The 14550-nt window shown below is 44.5% G+C and overlaps 1 protein-coding gene across 5 annotated transcripts in view; it reads right to left on the reverse strand.

Moving 5' to 3' along the window:
* The window catches only part of CERS3 (ceramide synthase 3), a 237151-nt gene that overhangs the window by 167524 nt on the left and 55077 nt on the right, over positions 1 to 14550 (reverse strand). For 4 of the 5 annotated variants that reach the window (XM_073618371.1, XM_073618374.1, XM_073618370.1 and 1 more), the window contains exon 2: positions 14158 to 14203. The exons of the other annotated variant lie outside the window; for it this stretch is intronic. The gene's annotated coding sequence lies outside the window, so the exon portion shown is untranslated. The remainder of the gene's footprint in view (positions 1 to 14157; positions 14204 to 14550) is intronic. 5 annotated transcript variants of the gene reach the window in all.

Consider the following 14550-nt stretch of genomic DNA (forward strand, 5'->3'; position numbering starts at 1 on the left):
GGTGGGAAAATGCCCAGGAGGCGCACAGGAAGTGACCTCAACCTGATGGAAAAGGGCGGTAAAATGTCCAGGAGGCGCACAGGAAGTGACCTCAACCAGATGGAAAAATGCCCAGGAGGCGCACAGGAAGTGACTTCAACCTGATGGAAAAAGGCAGGAAAATGCCCAGGAGGCGCACAGGAAGTGACCTCAACCTGATGGAAAAGGGCGGGAAAATGTCCAGGAGGCGCACAGGAAGTGACCTCAACCTGATGGAAAAAGGTGGGAAAATGCCCAGGAGGCGCACAGGAAGTGACCTCAACCTGATGGAAAAGGGCGGTAAAATGTCCAGGAGGCGCACAGGAAGTGACCTCAACCTGATGGAAAAGGGCGGGAAAATGCCCAGGAGGCGCACAGGAAGTGACCTCAACCTGATGGAAAAGGGCGGGAAAATGTCCAGGAGGCGCACAGGAAGTGACCTCAACCCGATGGAAAAAGGTGGGAAAATGCCCAGGAGGCGCACAGGAAGTGACCTCAACCTGATGGAAAAGGGCGGTAAAATGTCCAGGAGGCGCACAGGAAGTGACCTCAACCTGATGGAAAAATGCCCAGGAGGCGCACAGGAAGTGACTTCAACCTGATGGAAAAAGGCAGGAAAATGCCCAGGAGGCGCACAGGAAGTGACCTCAACCTGATGGAAAAGGGCGGGACAATGCCCATGAGGCGCACTGGAAGTGACCTCAACCTGATGGAAAAAGGCAGGAAAATGCAGAGGAGGCACACAGTAAGTGACCTCAAAACATCCCTATATAAGCCCAGCCCAGACACTGCCAAACTGCTGAATTATCTTCAGTCTCCCCTTGTTCCTGTGCTAGTGTGTGATCTGTCTGAACTTGTTGTGACCTGGAAACCCATTTGACTACTCTTGTTTGCTGCTTGCCATTGACCTCGGATTTGTACCTTGACCATTCTACCTCTTTGCTCCTTTTGTGCTCAGCTGCCATGTTGGAACCGACCCCGGCTTGGATCTCGACCATTCTTCTTCTGATTAACCCTTTTATACTTCGTTGCCAAACTGGACTGGACCTCGGACAAAGGCTTGCACAGTGCTCCGCACCCCTGGCACCCGTTCAACTCGGTGTCCACCAAGTCTCTGTCTCCATCTCCAGAGGCTTTAAGGACCCGAGGTGCAAGGGAGGCCTCCTCACTACTTCGGTCTCACCTCAGGTACGTGGCTCTCGTGACACTTAGTTGGTCTGTAAGTATGATTGGGTGTATATATTTTCTTATTTTCCATCCTTTTTTAGATGGACCTATTCTAAACAATTTCCACACTATAGTAACTTTTAATATTCTTATAGACTCCTGCCCCACCTCTGCTCCTGATGAATGGCACTAGCCACGAAATGCGTCAAGCTATTTGATGCCCCTCTTGATTACATTTCAAGATTATTATCAATAGAAAGATATGTGCAAACACTGTGCTAACTACTAAACAAAGGGAGAGGAGCAGCTACATACGGTATGACAAAAACAGTGCAAATGGAAGGTGAAAAAATGTAGCGCTTGGTGAACAAAAATATAAAGTGTATAAATTGATAATAACAAAATAGTCTTTTAAGGAACAGTCCCTAGGCTTGGTGCCGAATGATCACTGTGTGACAAATCATAAAGTCTAGAACGTGATGTTGAAATAATAAAGTGTCCGACTGTGTCAGAACACAGAGGCAACCACTCAAGGATGATGGATATCCAAAAAAGCTGACAAAGATGGTGTAAATCCGTGGATAAGACCAGCCTCAAATGTAAACAACATCAATGGGTAAGTGATAGATGGATACTCTTACCGAATCCAATGGACTCCCCTGTCAGCGACATGGAGTCAGGAAGGCAATGTGCCCGACCGGGCGGTAGAAGGAATATCCAGGCTGTTGAAACTTCCAGGGTGGACTCCACTGAACCTCCAAGGATCATCAGGGTGGGTCAACACAATTGGAACTCCAATTTGGAATCTTGGAGGAAAGCTATACCACAAATGGCCAAAGCTGGATAATCGCTCCCATCAAAGTAATATGTGGAGAGAAAAATAAAGCCTCCGCATAGTGCAGGTAAAAGACGGTATTTTTATTTCTAAAAAACCAAACAATTAAAAAGGTGATCACATTAAAAGCGAGGACAGCATGAAGAAGGTATGGTATTGCGACGCATTTCGACCTAATGGTCTTCTACTGGGGCAGTAGAAGACCTTTAGGTCGAAACGCGTCGGTCTACCCTGGAAGTTTCAACCACCTGGATATTCCTTCTACTGCCCGGTAGGGCACATTACCTTCCTGACTCCATGTCGCTGACAGGGGAGTCCATCGGATTTGGTAAGAGTATCCATCTATCACTTACCCATTGATGTTGTTTACATTTGATGCTGGTCTTATCCACGGATTTACACCATCCTTGTCAGCTTTTTTGGATATCCATCATCTTTGAGTGGTTGCCTCTGTGTTCTGACACAGTCGGACACTTTATTATTTCAACATCACGTTCTAGACTTTATGATTTGTCACACAGTGATCATTCGGCACCAAGCCTAAGGATTGTTCCTTAAAAGACTTTATTTTGTTATTATCAATTTATTCATTTTATATGTTTGTTCACCAATCGCTACATTTTTTCACCTTCCAAGATTATTATCAATATTATATATGCTAAGCCTATCGGAGTGTACAAACTTAACCAAGAATATTTTTATCCATATATCATGAAGACACACGTTAATGAGTTTGGTGTTTTTTATCAAGGCCTAAAATATGAACTTATGTTATTATGTTATGTTTTTATCATGTTATCATCATTTCGTATGCAATAAATTACATGTACTACTATATTTATCTATTTGCTATACATTGTGCTATTTTGTAACATATGTGGCTCTTATTGATTATATATTGCCCACCAGACACACTCTGTCGTGGTATCTCCTCGGTTGCACGATTCATATAAAGTCCCAAACTTCTCCTATATTTCCATATTACAGGGATGGAGGCAATTGTTCTACCCTATTCAAAGCCTCACATAAAAGTTCCCAACCCCCTCCTCTTTTCTTCATGCTCTGAAAATAATTTCTCCAAAATGCGATAGGCGTGAAATGATGATGCGTATTGGCAGAATATGGAGCAATGTCTAGATCGCTGCTCCTTAATGTCCCATTTAATCCAGGCGATGCAATACAATTGACTGACAAATGGACAACGTAACACTAAAGAGGTCTAAAGAAACCACAGAAAATCAGAGTACTTGGCACATCTTCCACTTGTGATCGACGCATGACTCCAGAGCCACAAATAGAAAATACATAGTGTTCTCTATGGTTGGCTGGAGTCTAAATCGACCTCATTCAATACAATTTTGCGAAATAAGAACAAGCAGAGCTGCTCTATAAAATGGCACACAAGGGGAATGAAAGTTTGAGTCTATGGGGCTGATTTACTAAAGGCAAATAGACTGATTACTCTGCATTCACTTAGCTTAGTGAATGCAGTGAAAATTCCCTTTGCAAAGAATACTCGTCGTATGCAAGGAAAATAAGGAAAAAAAACAAATTTTGCTTGCACATGATGGAAGTCAGCAGCACATCACCTTATTTACTAAGCATTCGTACAGCTGTTATGAATAATTGCCAAAATGTGTCTAATATGTTTAACCGCTTAAGGACCAGCCGCCATCATTATATTGCAGGTTGGCTCTCCTGCGTGAATCACCGTAGGTGCACGTCGGCCGCTTTAAGAGCGTTAGGCACCCGCGTACCAGCGGCGTGACGCCAGAGCCCATGCGCGCGGCCAGCCACCCGAGATCGATACACAGAGAGCCAGAACGGGGATCTGTCAATGTAAACAGGGGAGTAATGAGAGATCTGCTGTTCCTAGTGATTAGGAACAGCGATCTCTGTCCTCCTCCAGTCAGTCTCCTTCCCCCATAGTAATGCTGGTACACATGACCGGACTTTACGGCATACTTTGCCCGGCGGACTTTGACGGACTTATCAATGTGCTGCTGCTCCTTTCACTGTCCAGTCACAGACGGGGGGCCAGGTTCAGGATCATCTGGGCTTGAAGGAAGTGAGTTGAATGATGCTGTTCATCAGACTTAGGACATCCAGTGGCAGAAAAATAGTACTGCTGGGGAAATCACTGGATTGAAGGTGAATATTTCTGTAAAAGCTGGTTTAGTTTATTTTTAACCGCTTGCCGACCAGCCGCCGTCATTTTACTGCGGCAGGTTGGCACGATCCCGCAAACCATCATAGCTATACATCAGCTCGCAGGATCGGGATAGCAGGCGTGCGCGCACGCGCCCGCTCCACAGTGGGGGTGCCGATGCTCATGGCCGATGGTTGCGATGACTGCCGGCCAGGAGCGATCGCGGGCACGAGAGGCAGAACAGGGACGTGTGTAAACACACAAATCCCTGTTCTGTGAGACGTGACAGATCGTGAGCTCCTATTAGCTAGGAACCATGATCCGTCACTTCCTCTAGGTCAGTCCCCTCCCCCTACAGTTAGAAACACACACAGGGAACACAGTTAACCCCTTGATCGCCCCCTAGTGTTAACCCCTTCCCTGCCAGTGACATTTTTACAGTAATCAGTGCATTGTTATAGCAATCATCGCTAGATAAATGCCAATGGTCCCAAAAATGTGTCAAAAGTGTCCGATGTGTCCGCCATAATGTTGCAGTCCCAATAAAAATCGCAGATCGCCGCCATTACTAGTAAAAAAAAAAAACTAATAATAAAAATGCTATAAATCTATCCCCTATTTTGTAGACGCTATAACTTTTGCACAAACCAATAAATATACGCTTATTGTGATTTTTTTTTGTACCAAAAATATGTAGAAGAATACATATCAGCCTAAACTGATAAAAAAATTGTTTTTGTTTTTTTTTAAAATGGGGATATTAATTATAGCAAAAAAGTACAAAATATTGTGTTTTTTTTTCAAAATTTTCGCTCTTTTTTTGTTTATAGCACAAAAAATAAAAACCGCAGAGATGATCAAATACCACCAAAAGAAAGCTCTATTTGTGGGAAAAAAAAGGACGTCAGTTTTGTTTAGGTGCAACGTCGCACGACCGCGCAATTGTCAGTTAAAGCAACACAGTGCCGAATGGCAAAAAATGACCCGGTCATTCAGCAGCCAAATCTTCCGGGGCTGAAGTGGTTTTTAATGGGCTATTCATTTTTTTATATCGTTATTTTTGGCTGGAGTTTTAAAAATGTATGGACACGTGGAAGAAGGATAACCCATTCACCCAATGTGCAGAAATCTTTTTCGAACCCTGTAGCTTCAAAGATAAGAACAGCAAAAGAAGATGCAAAGCATACAGTTTATAATCATCTGGATCACGACTGTTAAGTATTAACCGATACTTAGTTTAGCCATTCACTTTATATCTATAGCTTTTTCATACTGTTTAGTGAGCAGTTGGAAAGAATTTAGTCAGATAGGTGACCAAATGCTTTCACAATACAGGCAAACATTTACACGGCCTTGTGACATCTCACTACACCCTGTCTTGTGGTGAAAGCTTGTGGGAAGAAGGAATTGGCATAGCAATCATGGAGTTGTACAGCTGATTCAGCCCTATGCTGTCTATGGTCACCTTGAAGCCATTTCTGGACGGAATTAGATGTTTGAGGTGAAGGAGACTCCAGCAACATACGTTGTAGCTGCACCCAACTACGGGGTCCTTGTATCAGCCAAGGTCTGGGTTTTGGATTGTTCCTGGCATGATGTCAATACCCAAAAATGTTCTGTAATTACACCCACATGTCTCTGTTGAGTCTTAATTAGCTGCTACGTATTGAGCGTGCTGCCATGTCTCCCCCCATCATCTGCTCTCCTTAAACTCACAAACGACCTACTAACAGCTAAAACCAATGGATACTATTCTGTACTCCTACTGCTGGACCGCTCTCCTGCCTTTGATACAGTGGACTACTCCTTCCGCCTCAAAAAAAACTTTACTCTGTTGGTCTTTGTGACTGTACTCTTCGCTGGTTCTCATCTTACCTATCCCACCACACCTTCAGTGTCAACTACTTGCTTCTCTCCTCTTCCTTTCTCTGTCGGGGTCCCCCAAGGTTCTGTTTTTGGACCTCTCCTATTTTCCAACTACACCTCCTCCCTGGGTCAGTCGATTGCCTCCTATGGCCTTCAATACCATTTCTACGCTGATGACACCCAAATCTATCTCTCAGCTCACTCCATCAGTCTCCTCACGTATAACTAATTTACTAACAGACATATCAGCATGGATGTCACACCACTTCCTCAAACTCAATCTATCCAAAACCTAGCTCATAATATTTCCTCCCATACATGCTCCTTCCCCTGACTTCTCCATCAAAATCAATGGCTTAACTATCAACCCATCCCTGCATGCCAAGGTTCTCGGTGTAATCCTGGACTCTGAACTCTCCTTTCGGCCACACATCCAATCATTGTCCAAAGCTTGCCACCTCTACATCTGCAAGATCCCCAAGATGCACCCCTTCCTGGTCATCTCTCTCCTCAACTACTGCAACTCCCTTCTCATTGGATTACCTTTACTTAGACTATCCCCCCTTCAGTCCATAATGAATGCTGCTGCCAGGCTCATCCACCTTACCAACTATTCAGCGTCTGCTACTCCTCTCTGCCAATCGCTCCATTGGCTTCCACTCACCCAACGAATACAATTTAAAACATTAACTTACAAAGCCACCCACAACTCTCCCCCCAGCTACATCACTAACCTAGCCTCAAAATACCAACCAAATCGTTCTCTTCTTTCCTCCCAAGACCTCCTGCTCTCTAGCTCTCTTGTCACCTCCTCCAATGTTCACCTCCAGGACTTCTCCCGAGCCTCTCCCATCCTATGGTACTCACTACCCCCAATCTGTCCGACTATCTTCTACTCTGTCCACCTTTAGACAATCCCTGAAAAGTCATCTCTTCAGAGAGGCCTATCCGGCCCGCACATAACAACTGTATATTTATTTTCTCCATCAGCCCACCCCCCACGGTTATTACCTTCTGTATCTCTTGACCCTCCCTCTTAGATTGTAAGCTTTAACGAGCAGGGCCCTCGGATTCCTCCTGTATTAAACTGTAGTGTTATTGCACTGTCTGCCCTCATGTTGTAAAGCGCTGCATAAACTGTTGGTGCTATATAAATCCTGTATAATAATAATAATAATAATCTCTCCACACTGCAGGCAATAGGATGAAGTTCCTCATGGCGACTACATGGATCATGGAGTTCTCTATCTTCTTAATATATTGTACCCTCACCCAAGGTGCCCCTCTCCTAACAAGTATTTGAAGTCAGGACAGCAATCAGGAACAAATATGGCTCCAGGCACACCCCTAACAAACAAGCACCTCTTACATTAGGCTCCCCATCAGAACCCTCCTTACATCAGGGTTCCCCTTACATCAAAGTCTGCCTTAGGAGTCCCCCTTTACCCCAGGGTCCCCATCAGAGCTCCTCCTACATCAGTGTCCCTATCAGAGTCCCCCCATTAGAGGGAGGCGGAGCAGGTCCGGACAGATGAAGTTCCATCCTCCAGTGATCCCTGGGGCAAGGACGACATTGACTGCTAGGACACCAGTGGTACTGGAAACCAACTACAGAGTGCAGAAGGGGAATTTGCACTGGAGACATCAAGGGGTTGGGGGGGGGGGGGGGGGGGTGAAGTGGAAACCACATGAACTGAACCCTCAGCCTGTACCCATCAGCTGCAGGCTGGATCAAATCTTTTAGTGGGCTCAATGTGCCCACAGGCTGTGGTTTGAAGACCCCTGTTCTAGCCAGAGAAAAAGTGCAGGCACCAAACCGCTACGAATATACCAATTTGGTGAGAACTTGAACTCTTCTGCAAGTTATGTTTACGGCAGTCAGCAGACATCTAGATAGTTGTTGTTGTCTGTTTGCTCGGCACTACCAAGCATAATAGATAGAGCAGCTTTATTTCCTTCTGTAAAATTGCCTTTATCTCTCTGTATTTCACAACTTCAGATTTCTGACTTTATACAGCCCTACAGCAAACAAAGTCGGTCCGTTCTCTGTTTACCAGCCAACAGAGCACTCGGCACTTGGCCATGAGAGTTATTGACTTCATTGAAGGGAACATTCGATATATAGAAATCTAGGTCATGTATGATAAAACGAGTAGTAAAATAAAATTCAGGCCCTCCTGCCCAAGCTGCTGTTGTTATTTAGGGTTCAAGCACACAGGGATTTTACAGCCATTTTATATGCCTAGTGTAATTTTCCTTCACCCCTAGAGGAGCACGGGGCAGCCATTCACTTGTATAGCAGGCTGTATGTGGTCGTATTCTTGTAAATGCTGATGCCCCTTTGCATCTATGTTTACCCCAAAGCACGAGCACCCTCCTCGAGCAAAGGAAAGCGCCAGGAAATTCCGCTAAAGAAATAAAATGCCTGTAAAATCCCCGGGGGGTAAGTTGTGTAGTTACTTTTGGCCTCATAAGGGTTCTGCAGAGACCTACGCTTTCCTTCACCGGAAAAAGAACTGCACTCATACTTGTGGAGCACCCTGGTGCTAGGCAGGGTTACTAACAAATTTAGTTTGCTTGGCGGTAACCAGCCTGGCTGATTGATAGGGAGATCCACTGACCTTTTCCGAAAACTGGGTTTGATGAACCCCTCTCTTCTGTTACTAGGTGGCATTGTTACCCGTGGCATTAGATTGACAAGGGCTAAGTAAACCCGGACTATGAGTGGATGGGTTGTCTCTGGCAGGGGTTTCTTTGCCCTTGGCCTGCTGGGAGAGGCTATTTATTCGAGAGGGGCCAGGTGATCGGTGTTCTGTGCCATCTGGATGGCTGTCTGGGTGGACGTGTGTTGAAAAGCTCCCGGCTGCTAGGCCAGAAGTCTGAGACCTATCCAAGAGTACCTGGCTGGCAGGCGGTCTGAGGCCTATCCAGGTTGAAGCAAGCATCACTCTGTTGGGGCTTCAGGCTTGGAGCCCAACCAAGTTGCAGGGGGTTTTGCCGGCTGGAGGACCAAGTCGTTGCCACAGGGGAAGGAAAGCAGTTGCCGTCAGAGACAACCACTCCTGTCACCAGAGGCAAGCGGGAACCAGAGCCAGAGGTAAAGGGGACACAGTGGCCAGCAAGGGACATTCTCTCCTGTTATCAGAGGCCAGGTTCTGTGGAGACTGAAGAAGTACCAGAGCACCCTTTTTCACTAACCAGGGACGGTGAAGAAGTTGGGAAAGCTTCAGCAGAGTCAAGCTAGGGACCCAGAGGAACAGTGTGGGTGACACTTGCAGAAGACTCAACAGCTAAGCTGAAGAGCCAAGTCAGGGACCCAGTGGGACAATGTGGGTGACACTTGGAAGCCACAGTGGGATAGTTTGTGAAGGAGCTCAAGGGATCCAGTGGCGGCTGGGATCTGAAGAGTCTAGTGAGAGACTGGGAGATCAGTGAGATAACATACATCGAGATTCTGTGAGTTGTGATCTGTATTGAAGTTGAAGTTACCAGATCAGTTGCTATGGGAGAGAGTGGTCTACAGATACAAATTGCTGCAATTCAGCTTAAAGGCCCTTGAACTGTATAGCTGTTCTTCTATTCCTATTTTTGTCTCAGAGTCTGCCAAGTATTTTGCATCTGCCCAAAGCCTCCTACACACGATTCGATTGTTGGCAGGGGATTGTCTGTTGACAGACAGTTGTCCTAAAATCTTACCGTTAGTCCTTTTGACAATTGTTGTCCAACTTTCAGCCATCAAATGTTGGATGGCAGGCTGGTAAATTTTCGGTGGCCAATGGTTTGACGTCAGATTGTATGGTCAGTACACAAATCCGTCACACAAAAGTCGAAAGCACAAACACGCATGCTCGGAATCAATGCTCACCAAATACGAAATTAGCAGAAGAGGCCCAAAGGGTGGCGCTGAAGAGCTGAAATTACTCCTCGTACGTCACTACGTTCGTGTTTGTGGCACGACAATTGTGTACCCTTAGTATGCAAGACAAGATCCTGGCACACGCCCTTTTGACAAAAATCAGACGCTCGGTTGGCCAACAATCATACCGTGTGTACGAGGCTTTAGGGTGTTCAGGCCCTGACCTTCTCTCCCCAGGTCGGTTAAGAGACAATAAAACAGAGATCACCTGACTCCACCCAAATATATAGGCTCTCCCAGCAGGCCAATGGGTTAAAAAAAAAAACCCTGCCCATTGGCTGAGATACCCCATATACCCATAACTTGACCTTGCATTGCCCTTCTCGTATCTAGAAGGCCACCTAGAGGTAGAAGAGAAAAGTGCAACAAGGCCAAACTTAGGGAGAAATCAATAGATCTCTAACAAATCAACCAAGATAATTATTCCTGGCAAGTAAATTTGTGAGGAGCAACCCTGCCTAAACTCCAGGGTGCTACATAAGTCATTTTCTAGCAAAAAAAAAAACTGATTTTAACTTGTAAACAACAAGTTTGAAAAATAGGCCCGGTCCTTAAGTGGTGAATACCTCTTTAAAGGCAAAAACTTCCTGGTCATTGTTTAATTTTTCAGTTATACCAAACGTTGAATAAACATTACACAACAGTATGAAAACGCAATGTGGCATAATCATAGACTATTGCCATATTTAAATGCAATCTGATGTATTATAAAGGAGAAGGGTGAAAGAAGTTAGCAAATTGAACTTCAGGGGGACGATAAGATAGGAGAGGACGCAATCATATTGTCTTAAGAAGATGAAATAATAAAAATATAGATTTTATAATTAGTGGGGGGGGGGGGGTACCTCTGAAGTTTGATTGCCCTTGTTTTCGCATGCGTTGGTAAATGTAGGCTCATAGAGTCTCAGTGTGATTTATTTTACAATCCACAGGTGGGTAAATTTCAGATGTGCACCGTGGTCAAAGTTCAAGTTAAAATGTAGGTTAGCAAACTGTGGCCATGGCAGCTGAGCCAGCAATGTGGGATTGTGTAATCCATTCAGCCAGCGCGGGCCGAGGCGGAGTGGGTTGCGATAGAAACCTTTAACATACAGTATGAGATTTATTCCACCACATTCAGCAGGAGAAGCGGTGCCAGGACTAGGAACGCATTTCTGTGCCTACATGCCAGGGTCTGCAGGAGTGCAGCGGCAGAGGGAGCGAAGCGCTCCTTAAAGTGGTATTAATCTAAAAAGACAAAAACGTATTATAATCCAGTTTACCGATGCTTAACCATTTGCTTACCGGACACTTATACCCCCCTTCCTGCCCAGGCCAATTTTAGGCTTTTAGCATGGTCACTCTTTGAATGACAATTGCACGGTCATGCAACACTCTACCCATATGAAATTGTTATCATTTTCTTCACACAAATAGAGCTTTCTTTTGGTGGTATTTAATAACCACCAGGTTTATTTTTTGCTAAAACAAAAAAAAGCCTAAAAATTTTGAAAAAAAGTTTTTATAGTTTGCTATAAAATTTTACAAACAGGTAATTTTTCTCCTTCATTGATAGGCACTGATGAGGCGGCACTGGTGGGCACTGATCAGGAGGCACTGATAGGCATTGATGAGGTGGCACTGATGAGGCGGCACTGATAGGCATTGATGAGGTGGCACTGATGAGGCGGCACTGATGGGCACTGATCAGGAGGCACTGATAGGCATTGATGAGGTGGCACTGATGAGGTGGCACTGAGGTGGCACTGGTGGGCATTGATCAGGAGGCACTGATAGGCATTGATGAGGTGGCACTGATGAGGCGGCACTGATCAGGAGGCACTGATAGGCATTGATGAGGTGGCACTGATGAGGCGGCACTGATCAGGAGGCACTGATAGGCATTGATGAGGTGGCACTGATGGGCACTGATCAGGAGGCACTGATAGGCATTGATGAGGTGGCACTAATGAGGTGGCACTGAGGTGGCACTGAGGTGGCACTGGTGGGCATTGATCAGGAGGCACGGATAGGCATTGAGAAGGTGGGACTGATGAGGCAGCACTGATGGGCACTGATGAGGCGGCGCTGATAAGGCAGCACTGATGGGCACTTATGGGCACTGCAGCAGTGGCTGTTGGCGTGTGGGACCGGTGTTCCTTTTACATGAGCCGGTAATCAGCTTGTTTTTTCTCCTTGTGCTGTCAGCTTGAGGGGGGGGGGGGGGGGGGAAGCAGATTACCGGTCTCCGTTTACATCAAGTGATCAGCTGTCATTGGCTGACAGCTGATCATGTGGTAAAGGGCCGGGATCGGCCTTTTACTCCGATCTGTGACCAAAGAGCATGTCGCGAGGACGGGAGACGTCCATGTACACCCTCCCGGCAATTTAAGCCTGCATTGTAGCTGTCTTTCGGCTAAAGCGTGGGCTTTAAGTGGTTAAGGTGGTTGTAAACCTCAGACATGAAATGTGAACAAAGCATATCGTAGTGTGTACTTGTCCCAATCCAGACTACTAAGTGTCATTTCTCTCTGCTGCTTGTTTCCTCTGCTATCAGCATGAATCACTTCGGATATGTTTTCCTGACACCAAGAGAAAAACAGGTGACAGAGGAGGGATCTCCAGCACACAGCCTGCGATTAACAGCCTCAGCTCTGTTCCTATGTGTTGTGTGAAGGGGGTGTGTCCCTTCCCTCCAATCAGCTCTCAGAGCTCTCCTGACTGAGCTCTGCAGAGTGTAATTGTAGCTCTTCGCCCCCCCCCTTTTTTTTTTTTTGTTCTATTTCGTCATGTTTTTGAGCTTTGCCTTTTTTTTTTTTTTTATTAGCCAATAGAGAAAACTATTATCTTTTGCATCGCATACTAGCACAATATGTGAAACTTACCCTTCCAGCGGCGAGCTGTCACCGCTGACACGGCTTCTATCATCACCTGTCTTCATGCTGGGTTTGCGGACTCTGGCTGGGTGGCCGTAGCTGCGATGACGTCACTCCCGCGCATGTGCGCGGGAGCCCCCGTTTATGGCACAGGACAATGAAGGAATGACCTAGGTATGCCGTTCCTTCAGAGCGCATGCATCGGTGATGTCACCAGCAGCATATACAGTAGATATATCCGAAACGATGCACATTTAGGAGATATTTACAGTACCTATAAGTAAGCCTTATTATAGGCTTATCTGTAGGCAAAAAGTCATGTATGGGAGTTTACTCCCACTTTAAGGTTAAGGTTATTTTATTTATTGTCTTATTATGATATTTTATGTATGTATTATTTAATTTTTGTTAGGGTGTTACTGCTACTAATAATATTAAAAAAAAAAAAGGAATAAATGTAAAATAAATACACAAATAAAAATAATCATAAATAAATAATAAATAAATACTATGTAATAATAAATAACTAAATAACCCCTAACCTTAACCCCAAACCCTTTTTATTTTTGTTGGGTGTTTATTATTTTATTATTATTAATTATGTGTTTAATATATATTTTTAAGGTTCAGAGTTATTTATATATTACATATTATTAATTTATTTTATTCATTATTTATGATTTTTACTTATTTGTGTATTTATTTTACATGTATTTGTACTGTATATTATTACTATTTAATTTTTTTACACATTTTTTAATTTGAGCTTAAAACACGCAAATCGTGTGTTTCCATTCATTTATATGGGAATAAAAATGCGCCAAAACACATGCAAATCTGCCCAATTTAAGCTACGAAAAAAGCTCCAGAACTTTTTTAATCTTCAGCCGTTTGGCTTCAGGCGAATTGGAGCGGAGATGTGAACCAACTCCCTAGAGAATAATTGATTTTTTTTTTTTCCTCCTCCCAGCGTTTTGGAGCTTCAAGCTACAAAACTGAGGTGTGAATGGGGCCTAAGACAAGAAAGCGTTATTGGCCAAGTGAAAATAATGGGAAAGAAACCCAACAATAGAAAAACAAATGCAGCCACCGCATCTCAGGACTGATAATCTGCAATCTATTATATTTTTGTTTTTGGGTTTAGTGTCTCTTTAATAACATTAGTGATAGTGAATCCTGGACTGTTTTTTCAGCTGCGGTGGTGCTGGCACATACACTAAGAAATAGAATAGCTCGGGTTCAGTGGTAAATTAAGGCCAGGGATAAAGTAATACCGTCTGTTTCCCAGCAAAGGAAAATCTGCTGCTAAGAAAACAGAGGATGGTATTAATGGACAGAAGAAATTACTTACTTTTTTCCTTCATGAGCAACTTTCTCCTCCCAGCAGCTTCCCGTCTCTGAAAACGTAAGCGGAGAGGAACGTTAGTGAAACGCCATCCCTACACTATCGATGTGTCTGCAAATCAGTAACTCTACTTAATAACTACAGGTTGTAGATGATTGTCAGAGAGGAGGATGTAATGAAAGAAAAGAGAGGAGGAACATCCACATAGAGACAAGATGTTTGAAGGCCATATGAGTGTATCTGGGACCTGCACAACACTCCTAAAATAATATATATGGGTAGAACACAGGGCAATTTTAACTAAATAGATAGAAGGGGTAGTTGCCCAAGGCCTACTGGTGCAAGGAACCCACCAGATCTGTTTTCAGCCTTGTGCGAGCTACAAATAAGCCAAGGGCA

The sequence above is a fragment of the Aquarana catesbeiana genome, linkage group LG03 (assembly GCF_042186555.1).
Source record: "Aquarana catesbeiana isolate 2022-GZ linkage group LG03, ASM4218655v1, whole genome shotgun sequence".
Classification (NCBI taxonomy): domain Eukaryota; kingdom Metazoa; phylum Chordata; class Amphibia; order Anura; family Ranidae; genus Aquarana; species Aquarana catesbeiana.